At 42.0% G+C, this 12431-nt stretch overlaps 1 long non-coding RNA gene across 1 annotated transcript; it reads right to left on the bottom strand.

Annotated features, from left to right (window-relative positions):
• Positions 1 to 814: 814 nt before the first annotated feature.
• LOC133270984 (uncharacterized) lies at positions 815 to 10351 on the bottom strand. The gene is made up of 3 exons (XR_009743977.1): positions 8438 to 10351; positions 4191 to 4301; positions 815 to 2762 (listed from the first exon to the last, which is right to left on the bottom strand). It is a non-coding gene; the product is annotated as an uncharacterized LOC133270984 (long non-coding RNA).
• Positions 10352 to 12431: the final 2080 nt, after the last annotated feature.

Here is a 12431-nt window from a genome sequence, read left to right on the forward strand (position 1 = left end):
TCAAATTCTCCTCCTCATCCTGACTTATTTACATCCAGGAGATTCTGTGCCTCTCTGAGGGCTGGCATGCCCTGGCTTAAACTGGAGCTGCACTGAGGATGATTTTATATTTAGTAGCTCCTTATGAGCTGCTCTAATTTGAAGCAGCTCAGACTGCCCACTCCAATATTTACTGCAGAAATCTTTCTTGCCTCTCCTGATCACAGTGTAATGATAAGGCTGAGCTTGAAGGGGCCAGGGCCTTACCCACAGTGTGCCTGGGTAGCAGAGCCTTGAAGGGCACAGTCTGTAGCCCCTTTTTGACATCAGAGTAACCCATAGGGTCTGTGGTAAGGGATGAAATTCTGTCCCATAAAATCTGTTGTCAGGAGAGCACAGTTATAGGCTTGTATTATTCAGAACACACCTGCATAAAAGGCCTAACCTCTGACTTTCCTGCCTCATTTGGAGGGAAATATGAGGGAGGACATGGGAGTAATCTCCCTCATATATGGGGGGGTGTGTGTGTGTGTGTGTGCCTGCATTTATTACAAGTTTGCCCCTTCTTAGAGGGGGGTATTGATTTGAAGGGCTTAAGAGAAAGAGTTCTGCTGCAGGTGTGATACAAATGCAAAATCACCTGGCTTCTCCCACTCTCTGGGTGCCATTTTTTTAACAGGGAGCTTTCAGGAATCCACTTCTCAGTTTTTATATAAAGCTCCTGGCTCTGGTATCCAGGTGCTCTGATGTGACCAGTGTGCCCTATGCCAAGTCCTTGTGATAGCAGAAGGGTGAAGCTCTGACCTGCAGCCAAAGGAAAAGCCAGCAGTGAAGGCTCGTGGACTCTGAAAGACCCACAGCTCTCCCTCCGAACACCCCAGTGGGCTCCAGCCTGCAGCAGACAGGCTGGTCCCTTTTAAAATGGTCCCTATTTCAAGCCTGTGATGCTTTTAAGTGTGACAGCATGTGGGTGGGAAGTGGTGTATCAGATGGAGCACTGCCTCAGCTCCCAGCATCGTGAGCCTGCAGAATAAAGAAATGGCACAATATTGCCTCTGTGGAGAGCAACCTTTCCTGGAACATGAGTGAAGTGGCAACGTGGTAACACAGGCTCTGGTCTCTCTAGATTGTGTTCCTGGAAAAGCTGTTCAATTATTGATAAGGGCCACGCTGACATCACCAGAAAACAATGAGGCTCTTGCTTGCCTTTAATAATTTCTTACTCAGCAGATCTTTCACTTACAGCTCAGCAGAATCGGCATTGCAGGCTGAAATACAGTATGTGTGCTGGAAAGACAGACAGGCGACTGCCCAGCTTTTTATTTGCAAACTAGAGAGGAATATAGAGCCGGCGCCCCAGGTCGATTCTGCTCTGCAAAATGCTAACTGCCATTATGGAGTTGGCACTAGCAGAATTTCTTTCCTGCTGATAACATTTGGTCCTTGTTCATTGTTCAGAGCTGCTCTTGAGTTCCTCCTCCCCCACTTATCACATATGCTGGAAAGCAGGATTTCCCAATAAAGGTAAAGAGAAGGGACTGATACTAGTGCTCCAGATTTAATTCAATTTAACAAGCACTACTCTAGCTAGTAAAGCTGCTGCTGTTTTGTTCAAAGTATAGCGCTGACAGCTTATGCAGGGAAGAGCGTTAACCCTATGTGTTCCTGTTTGAGGTTTAGCATTCCAAAACAATTTTTTTATTAGACAGAAAGCTTCAAGCCTAAATGTCCCTTTGAGGCCTGGACTGTCTTGGGTTTTTCTGTGAACATGCCCTAGAGAATCCAGTGGGAAGCAGGATGAAGTTCTGAAGGACCCTCATGAGATTCTGGCACTCTTACACCTGAACCCATGGCCAGTTTGGGCCAGAAGTTGAACTGTTACCTAAAATAAATGCATATGAAAAGTCCCTTTTTTAGCCTGTTCTACTGTTCATTGACATTTCTGAGTCTCCTGGTAGCGGCTGCCATTCACCTAATAGGATCACTAGCCGCTAATGATTAAGACTCATTAGAAAATGGAAGAGAGAGACTCTTGTATCAGCAGATCTGAATGTCAGGCAGGGCTTCCCATCTATTTGAAAATGGGAGACCTTTAACTTCCCAGAAATTCCACTGGTACTGCAAAATCACACCCATGCACCAGTATCACCCCTGGGGAAGGGTCAGCCTGCTCATGGAGTTTCACTTCAGCACTTCCATTTTGTCTGAGGTTTCCGCAGCAGCCTCAGCAGCTGTCAAACCAACTGCTTTTCCACTTCCATGCAGGTTTAACAGCAAGAGCTATGTGTGTGCTTAAGGAACCTGTTTACTGTGCAAAGGTGAACAGCCAGGTTCCATTCTCACAATTACTTCTGTGTTAGAGGTAGATGCAAACATTGGGTTGCCAGCACTACTGTGTCACAGATGCAAACAATTTTCATCAGGGTGAAAGCCCGGATGATACCACCATGGCAACCAATTTTAAATAGAAGTAATAGGCCAGCTCCTTTGCTGAAATAAAGGCACAGGACGTGAGGATCTGGTTCCATATTCCTGCAGTAGATAATATGATTTTGAGCAGTCATATTTCCTGTGTTTTTATTGCTCCTTTCCTAACAGCATCTCAACATGCTGGTTGCAATTTATGGGCAGTAAATACTAACGGAATGAAACCATCTCTCGGGGGCTAGCAGCAGTCAGAAAACAGCATGGTGGATAGTTCTTGCCAACTTCTTCATCTTTCCAGTTATAGAATCCTTAAGTCCCATGCAGAGAAGTCAGTCCAGTTTTTCCCTTGCAAATCGCTAAAAAATAAACAACAAATCATTAACATTGGAAAGATGAAATGCTGACTCATGCCTCCCACGTTTTAGAACTTGTGTCCCACTAAGTCTAATTATTTCACACTTGATACATAAATCCTTGATCAGTCTCTTCCAAGAATATTCATGGTGAGGGCTGAAAAACAGGAAGTTCTGATGAAGTCTAACATGGGGACAATAGTTCTGGTCAAGCTCACTGCAATGTAATGTTAACGTATCCCATAGGAATGGGATTTTCTTTGGCCCTAAACAACCTGAAGTGAACTTGGAATTGCCATGAGAACAGTACAGTCAATGTGCAGCTGACTGAGCATATAGAAACCACAAGATAATGTTGAATATTCTTAAGCATTTTAGACAGTGTCTTTTGTGTATCTGAAACAAGGTGAAAACATGTTTAAATCCTACCAGATCTCTCTCTCCCTTGTTGCAGCCAGCATGAACTTAACAGAGTCAGTGTGTGTAGAAATAGGAAACTACTTTTTGCTTTTGCTTGGCTGTTGGGGATGGGGAGTTACTACTAAAAAGTTATGAACCTACAGCAAGTTCAGGAAAGGAATGTATCAAGTACTCCACAGCTCTTAATTCTGCGAAGAAACTTCGATGCTCTGTGATTGTTTTCCCCTGTGCCATTCTTATCTGACAGGTAGTATCAGTTGCCAGAAATTATGTGGGTTCATTCTGTACTTTATATTCTAATATAAATGGAGCTGAATACTTGTCATAGTCCTTTGGGCAGGGCTCCTTACTGCTGCAGATTTTAATATTGAGATTGGCAACACTAGGTTAGCTGATGTAATCTGTTCCATTAAAGATATTTACGGCACGCCACATTACAATACAAAGGCAGAGGTTTAGACACTAGAAAGATGTGACAAGCCAAAAAAGCCAACCCATTCAAAACTGAGGCTGACACCGCAGGGGTTTATTCCCCTCACTGTACATTAACAAAAATGCCTTTTAATGCCATTAGGAGCATACGCAAAATTCAGATCAGGCATAAAGCAAATGGCAACTCCACTGATGGCAAACAATGTCACTGTTATACACACCACATCTGACTGTAGGTCTGTCTTTAACATTAGCCAGTGACTCATGATCACCAGCATGTATTGTCCAAAATCACTCCTAGGTTTCCCCATTCTTTGGCGAAACATCACAAGCCTTGGCTTATTGTAATGCAGGGGGAGGGAGCAGCATAGAGGAGTGTTTGTTCCTCTTTCTAGCAGCCTCTTTATACTCCTGCAGTAGCCCAGGAGTTATTACAAGTCAGAAAACTATGTGCAGCTTCCTTATGCTATCACAGCCCTGGATATTTCCTTCTTGAATTTCTTGCTTCCATCTAAGTCTCATCAAGCCTCATCAAGCAGCTCTTTCAGATTTGAGGGTAGAAGCTGAGTGACTCCCTACCTGTTTAAGAGTCCATTTCTTTCCTACAGCTCTCCTGGAGGATCTGTGGCATCTGTTGTGCAGAATCAGCATTTTCATTAGTCTTAATGGAGCCTCTTCTTGTGGAAGGCACTGGAGAGGTTTTGCATGTAACTGAGACATTTCTATTATAGAGATATACACACCACACTGCCTGCTGCTTGTGATTTGAAGTGAAAAAAATACTGATAACACGGTATAAATGCAGTGCTGTGTTTCTGATACAGATAGGCCCAACCCAAGCTCTTGTTCCCCTGAATTTCTCGAAGTTCAAGGGAGGCTGGAGCTAAAGTGCTTAGCTGAACAGCCTAATTTTGTGTTTAGTTTTATTTGTCACGTAAGTGGCAAAATTGGCTTTATGGAACAAATGTTGTTTGCCATACCATTAAATCAGCTTCTTGCCTTCTGCAATGGCTTCTCACTGCTGCTGGTAAAAATAATGTTGTTTTTCCAGTATATCATGTAAAGTGATTTCAGCTGTGCTTTTTTCCATTCCTGACCTCTGCAATGCTTGCATTTTAGACAGTTTTATACACTTATTGATTACCTGATGTACTGTTCTAATTTCTAGGAAGTAAGAACATAGCCCTTAAATCATCCACTCTTTGAAATGTTTTAATTTCCTCAAGTAAATAGAGTGTATTTTGCCAGGAATCTTAAATGTACGATACATGGATCTGATTCCACTTTTACACAGGTCTTGTATAACTCCCTTCCCTTCACTGAAATTACTCTTGATTAGCATTGAGAATCAGGTCCAGAATCAGGAGAGGAGAGTGGGTTAATGCCATTTTTTCTGACACTGAGTGCTTTAAAAGCACTCTGAGACTGTAAACCATTACCATTCCTCAGTAAGTGCCCTCAGAGAGGATTGGGAAGGACTGAAGAGTTTTTAACCAGTAAGTCACTTCAGGTCTTCCACACAACAATAAAGATTTAGCCATTTCTAGCTCCTGGCTATTTTGTGATTATGTATTGTCAGTAATCTGGTGGTCTCAGCCACCACTGGACAAGTGTCCATACCACAACTGCTGCTATTGAATTAAATCACTTGCTGGAAATCTGGAAAGTGGGAGAATGGAGCATGGGTCTGGTTCTCTTTCCAGGCTTCACAAGTTTTCCTGTCAACCAGGAAGGAAAGTGTTTTATAGAAATGCTTTACAAAAGTGTATTATTTGCTTCATCTAGAATTGTCACGCTCCAGCGCCTAAATACGAAGGCTGATGTTCTCTAACAACCCCGTCAGACTCCCACAACGTGGATGACTACTACAAGTTATAAGCACTCCCAAAATAGGGCTGGATTTTCAGAGTGATAATTGAAAGCCATAACTTTCCACCAGAGAGGCTGTGTAGGTGGGAGCAACAGCAGAGACAGCAGTATCAACGGAGCTGAGGCTTTTTACCACAGTGTTATCTAATTTTATTATATACCATAATCCTATCAATGTACAGTCTTTCTTTAGTGACTGCCTCCTGTACACAGTCACAGGCCCATCTTTTACCAGTGTGAGAAGAATCCTAGGGGAGCTAAGAAAAAGACTTTGTCCTTATGACTGCTCTAAGCTCCGGTTCAGGAAAATGTTCATATTCAGGACTGTGCTTATGCTTTGTGGACATTGTTGAATTGTGCTGACTTCAGTGAACGAAGAAGTAGAAAAATAATGTTCATGCAGGGCTTTGTTTTCTTTCAAAAGAACTGAAAATGTTACTTAGAGCTACCACTAATACAGAAAACAACTCATTAGCTCAGTTCTGATGTAAATATCAGAACATTTAAATGCAAGCTAAATAAGGAAAAACTAAACACAGCAATGTTCTCAGTCACTGTAAACAGCAATTGTTCTTTTGGAGCTAGATGACCAGAAAGACTGAATCAAAGAACACCATACTCTTATCTGGTACATTGTCACCTCAATCAAGTAACGCCAGAGTTGCACTGCAGCCATTGCTGTTGAGATCAGAATCTGCACATAGACATTCTGCCTCTCAAGTTCTAAAAGTACTCTTACATTTCAAGTCAAAGAGAAAAGAGAGAACAAATAACACAATTTATTGCTGCAGATTATTTTTATGCCTGTGTGCTCCATTTAAGAGAATAATCTGTAAATGACTTATTATCAAAAGTTATTTGTTTGCACTAATCAAGCCTTAAACTTAGGAGCATAATATGAAACTAATTATTTTTAACTAACTAATCAACATGTTTCATTCATAAGTTGGGATTTATCAATATAGCACATGAAAGGAGAGAACATATTATTATTTCAATTTAGATAATATGCAAAAAGCACTGTGTTTGTAATGACCTGCTTTCACTGAATATAATCAAGCTCCAAAGCTCTATTACAGGCTGGAAATAGCAGCAGCTTACTTTAATGAGATTTCTGGCTCTGGGCCCCAGCTGTTCTACGCAAGGCTCTCCCTTTGCTCTATGACCTACCAATATGTGCTGTCACCAGTAATGAGACAGGACCTACTTCCTAACATGGGGAAAAATTGGAAAGCATGAGTTCATTCTACTCTGTTGCTGGAAACACACCCTCTTTCCCCTGCAAGGCAAAAGGAGGGGAACACTGAATATGCAACAGTCACCCCTCTAGCCCCTTGCCAGTGGAAATATGACATGAAACCCATAAGGTAGGGAACTCAAAGGTAAAACTGAAACTCTTCTTAACTCATCCCCTTAGCAATAGAAAACCAATATTCATTAGGTATATGCAGAATATGTCCCTCCTCTGTGAAGTATCCCAACAGAGGACTTTACATTACCTGCAAGGCATGGGGAAGGGGGAACAGCAGCAGTCTTGTGCTCTGAATTTTATGGATTTTGTGGAATTATGCTCCTCTCAGAGCCGTGTTGGGAACATGCCAGGAGCCAAAGAGCTGCACTTGATTTGCCTATAATGGAGCAGATTACCACTGCTCTCCTTGTTAATAATGGAGATGCAGCCTGGAGACTACAGATTCCAACAAGCAAAGCTCCAAAAGGAGCCAAGCAGCCCAGGCACTGTGCTGGAGGCTGACCACTGCACACTGGTACCCAGCCCCACAGATCAGGACCTGAAATGCTCCAGTAAGGGGGGCTGTGACCCCTGGGTGGAAGAAAACCCCACAATCTCATTTTGGCCACTCTGAATTAGACTTTTAATATTGTTCTCTTTGCTTTTTTATTATATCCCAACACTTTCCAGAAATTCTGTTCTGGAAAATCTTTGATTAGGTCATATTTAGGGGGGTTCATGCTACTTCTATCCTTAAGCTGTCAGCTGGATTCATTAATACTTTGCATGTGAATCTGTTTTATTTAGGACAAGAAGAAAGTATTTTTTCCCCTGAATAGCATTGTTAAGTATTTCAGGAATCTAAAATCCACAAACTGTTTCTGTGCCCTGGATACAAACCTCTTTGGAAAAAGCTGATGAACATTTTAGTCAGAAAATTGGAAGGTGTGTGCTTAATGCACTTTGAAATTAAATGATTTGGTGCTTTTCAATTTGTCTTTTTGCCCTTCCCAAATACCCAAAGGCACTAGCCCACTTTGTAAATGAATAGGCTATGAAATCTTACTTTGAGAAATGAAGGTGTCACTGAGTTGTAGTAAAAATTATACTCAGCGCTAGTGTACTTTGTAAGCCCTAACTGGCCCTTGCAACAGTCCTGATGCACTCCCCCTTCATGAACAGGAATTAAATAACCAGTTACTTTAATTTAGAAGTGGGAAAAAAACTCCCCAAACCCAAGAGATTGAGAAGCTAAATCTCCAAAGCATGAACACACTGGATGACCACTGCCTTTCAGATGCCTCTTGGACAACTGGTGGGTGCCTGAGGACAGGCTGTCCCAGCACGTTTAGCGCTGGCTCACCCACTGCACTCAGGATCAGCTTCCCAAATACTTGGCAAAAGGCGCCCTGGCTGTGCCCAAGGCCCTGCTTGCAGGCTAACTGCCTTCATGGAAGACAAGTCTGTCTGGAAAGGGGTTTTGGGCATACAGACCAGCATACAGAGGTATCTCCTTCCTGCTTTCCCATGGATGCAATGCTGTTATGTCGTGGTGATCACAATTTAGGAACCCTCAGCTTCAGAAATCCCACCTAAGCATAGATAAGCAAGGGTCTCTGCAAAAGCCTGAAGTGGGCAAATACCTCTTGTGTGCTTTTTTCCTTCTACAATTTCAGAAATAAAATTACAAAGTTAGTTTCCAAATTTGCATTTTAAAGCTCCATACCTGTGTGGAATTTTTTTTTTCCAGCTTGAAGAAGCAGAATCCTAAAATGAAAAAGAAAAACACATTTCCAAAGGCCACATCGCCAGATTTTGAAGTACAGTGGTAAGAATACCAGCACCTTTGCAACACTACCTATTTCCTCCTCTAAATTATTTATGTATTTATTGTATTTTACATGGGCCATGGAAGCTAGAGGCATTTTTGCAGTGTCAGGTCATTCTAAAGTACATTCCATACAAAGAATGGGCTGGAAAATACAGTTGTACATAATATTGCTCATTAATATTACATAATTACTGCACACAAAATAGTTCTCTGGGCAGTGATAGGGACTTTTTTCATAAAGACTAAAGACTCCAAGGCAATATATTCCATTAAGGAGTTGCTTAACCTATGAGGGTATATCAGTATATAGTGCTTACGTCCAGCTGCAGAAAAATGACGAAGCCAGCTTAGCCAAATGAAGCCATTAGCATGTATAATGTGTTTTACACAAGAGTTAAATGGTTTACCGGGTTTATAAAATCATACTTTGATATTGCAATGACCAAGCTGAGATATGATCTAGCAAACAGCACTTGCAGCTGCATCAGCACAAAAATGATCTGTTGGATTTTCTCTGTGGCCTAGAGAATATTTTCTGCAGTCTTTGAAAATTGCTTTGAAATAATAAAGGAAAAAAAGTAATTCTCTACCTGTAGGCTAATATTAGCTACTGACAGCTTGCCTAGAGTTTTAGCTCAGCCTTCCTGCAGTAACTGTTTAGGATAAAATGTTGATTCAGCTTTTCAGGACTGTTAGTTGCCTTTATTACCACTGAACATGTGCAAGTTGTGCATCTAATGTGATACATTAGATAGAGTAATGTGGAGGAATATCTGAGCGACTAGTAATCACATAAATGATCCCTCTGAATTTTAGTACAACCCAGTGTAAAATTTTTAAAGTCCCTGTGCTGTCAGTATAGTGTTAATTTTGACTTTGATTTACCAAATTGTGTTAATATGCTGTAGACTGATGTATGGACAAGATACAACAATTATCAGTGTAAAACTGGAGATCTAGACATCTTGACAGGGCTTTTGACATTTGAGAAAACATTAAGAAAACTACAGAAAACATACAGAAAACTGTAACATTCAGGCCTTGTTACAGTTTTTGATACATAAGATGCAGTTGATAATTCAGCTTCTAGAAAAGAGATTCTTATCCTCTTTCTGCACCTTGTTGATTTTAAGGCAGATGACTTTGAATGTACAACGAACCTTGAATTCTTATTTTCCCCACCAACAGTGCGCCAGCCTGATGTTTCTGTAATTGGCAATGTGTGCTGTGCTAACATTTGAAGTTTGTGTGTTGAGTCACAAGGGTTCACCTTTCTTTCCAGATGACACCATGACAGCTGCAATCAGCAGATGCATGAGAGCTGACAGTCCTTTGATTTAAAAAAAAAGAGGGTTGCTGGCAAGGCATTTTCCATAAGGAGTTCCTTCTGAGCTCTGTAAGTCATTTCACTTCATAGCTCAATAGGACCTTGATTTGATAACACTCAGGGCATATCACAAACCACACATCTGCTCTCCCGGAGTCTCCCAGGATGAGGGGTGTGACTGAGCTGGAGAGGCTTCTTGGGATTCCATTTCCTTCAGGTTTAGCTTAGCTGTGAGCCAGATCTATGCAATTATTGTTAACAATTCACATCTGATGTGTCATATGACCTTACCAAGGCTTTGTGGTCCATTGGACAAAACTGCTCCATTTTGCCTTGAAGATTTTCTTCTGTGTTTCACGGGGTGTGTAACACTGAAGGGCTGAATGGGCTCAACACCAGACCCAAGCAAACCACAGATCTCAAGATTGTGTCTGAGTAAAAGTGAGCGAACCGATTTTTCTACACCAGTTCAGCCATCCCAAATTTTTAAGTCAAGCACTTACTGGGTGACATATTTTGGTGAGTCTGAGGGAATAAAAGTGGGCTAAGAAATCTAATCCTCAGAGAGCAATATGTTTCCACTTGTGATTCAGTCTCAGAGTGAAGAGGTTGTCACGGGGTTTGTGATCCTGAAGAATAATTTGGGGCGGGGGGGGAGCCTGCTTAGTGCACAGTGCAGTGCACAGTGCAGTCATTAGCTCAAGCTGCCTAATGATGTCGGATGGCTAGGGGAATCCTCTCCTGTAAGGTAACCAGAAGAGTTAAAGTGCTTCCAGAAATTAATCAATTTGATGCTGATAGTGATTAGTGGAAGGTACCATGATGACTAAAAGTACTTCAAGTGTAATTCAGTCTCAAATCCCTTTCAGGTGAAAGGTGTCTGATACATCACAACTGACCTGCAGGTACCTGTTTGGTGGATGTGGCAGCAAATCTGAGCACCGAACCTCACCACTGCGAGCAAATGCTATTAAGAAAACCTTCCCATCGAAAATATTATTGGATATTCATTTTGGGGTAGAGGGAAATTTAGAATGTAATTTCTAAATTAGCTAGATTCACATTATTTTGATGCTCAAAGGTCTGGTTGTTTGGGGGGGTTTTTTTTTGGTTTTGTTTTGGGTTTTTTTTTCATTTATTTGGATATAATGTTTCAAGTTTTATCCAAAAGTTGGATCACGGCATAAGCTACAAGGAAATCAGTGTACAACTCACTACATGATAAAGCATTAATTTGACTGTATAAGGATTTGAGCTTGTAGCTTGAATGATTTAAAAGATCTTCCTTATTCTGTTAGCTATCTGTTGAATTAGAGCAGTAAGAAAGTTTTTAGGAATGTTTGTCCTGATTTTAGTGTGTCTGTAATGAAAAGCAACAACAATATCTTCATTGCTCCATGGAAACCAGCTTGTTTTTGCAGTGTTAGACAGCTGGGAAAGGAAGATGCTCTCCCATAAAAGAAGGCTGTAAACAAAATCTGACTGTTATGAGAAGTAACTAATTTTAAAATGTTGGACAATTTTTTAAACTAATCATGTAGTTGATTTGATTATTACTTTCTGCAAAACTTACATGGCAAATGAAAGAAATCCTGTTGGACTTCCAAATAGAGCTCAGATATATTACAGAATCACAGAATTGTTTCAGGTCAGAAGGGACCTTAAAGATCATCTAGTTCCAAATCCCTGTCACGGGCAGGGACACCTTCCACTAGAGCTCCAAGCCCTGTCCAACCTGGCCTTGAACACTGCCGGGGATGGGGCAATCACAGCTTCTCTGGGCACCCTGTGCCAGCACCTCAGCACCTCCACAGGGAAGAACTTCTGCCTAAAAGCTCATCTCGGTCTCCCCTCTGTCAGTTTAAAGCCATTCTCCCGTGTCCTGTCTCTACAGGCCCTTGTCAAAAGCCACTCTCCAGGTTTCTTGTAGGCCCCTGTGAGGCACTGGAAGCTTCTCTAAGGTCTCCCTGGAGCGTTCTCTTTTCAAGGCTGAACAAGTCCAAGCCTCTCTCTCGTGTCTTCATAGGAGAGCTGCTCCAGCCCTCTGATCACCCTTATGGCCTCCTCTGGACTCACTCCAACAGGTCCATGTCCTTTACATGTTGGAGGCCCCAGAGCTGAACACAGTATTCCAGGTGGCGTCACAAGAGAGTGGAGGTAGAGGGGGAGAATCTCCCCTCTAAACCTGTTGGCCACACTCCTGATGCAAACCAGCATATGGTGGGCTTTCAGAGCTGCAAGCTGAGGGTGCACTCAATCCTATGGTCCATGTTGCTGTCAAAGAACGTTGAACACCATGAGTCTCAATACCAACCCCGAGGAGCTCCACTTGTCGCTGGTCTCCACTGACATCAGAGTCACTGATGTGCAACAGACATTGAGCTATTGACTGCAACTCTGAAAGCTACCATTCAGCCAATTCCTTATCCACTGAGCGGACCATCTGTCAAATCCATGTCTCTCCCTTTTAGAGGCAAGGATGTCGTGTGGGACAGTGTTAAATGCTTTTCATTATTTGAGACCCTCTTCACATCATCCAGCCATCCAAGTGGCAACTTCCTC

The sequence above is a fragment of the Pezoporus flaviventris genome, unplaced genomic scaffold (assembly GCF_033815535.1).
Source record: "Pezoporus flaviventris isolate CSIRO_AGI_PZ_B2104156 unplaced genomic scaffold, CSIRO_AGI_Pfla_v1 ptg000023l, whole genome shotgun sequence".
NCBI lineage: Eukaryota > Metazoa > Chordata > Aves > Psittaciformes > Psittacidae > Pezoporus > Pezoporus flaviventris.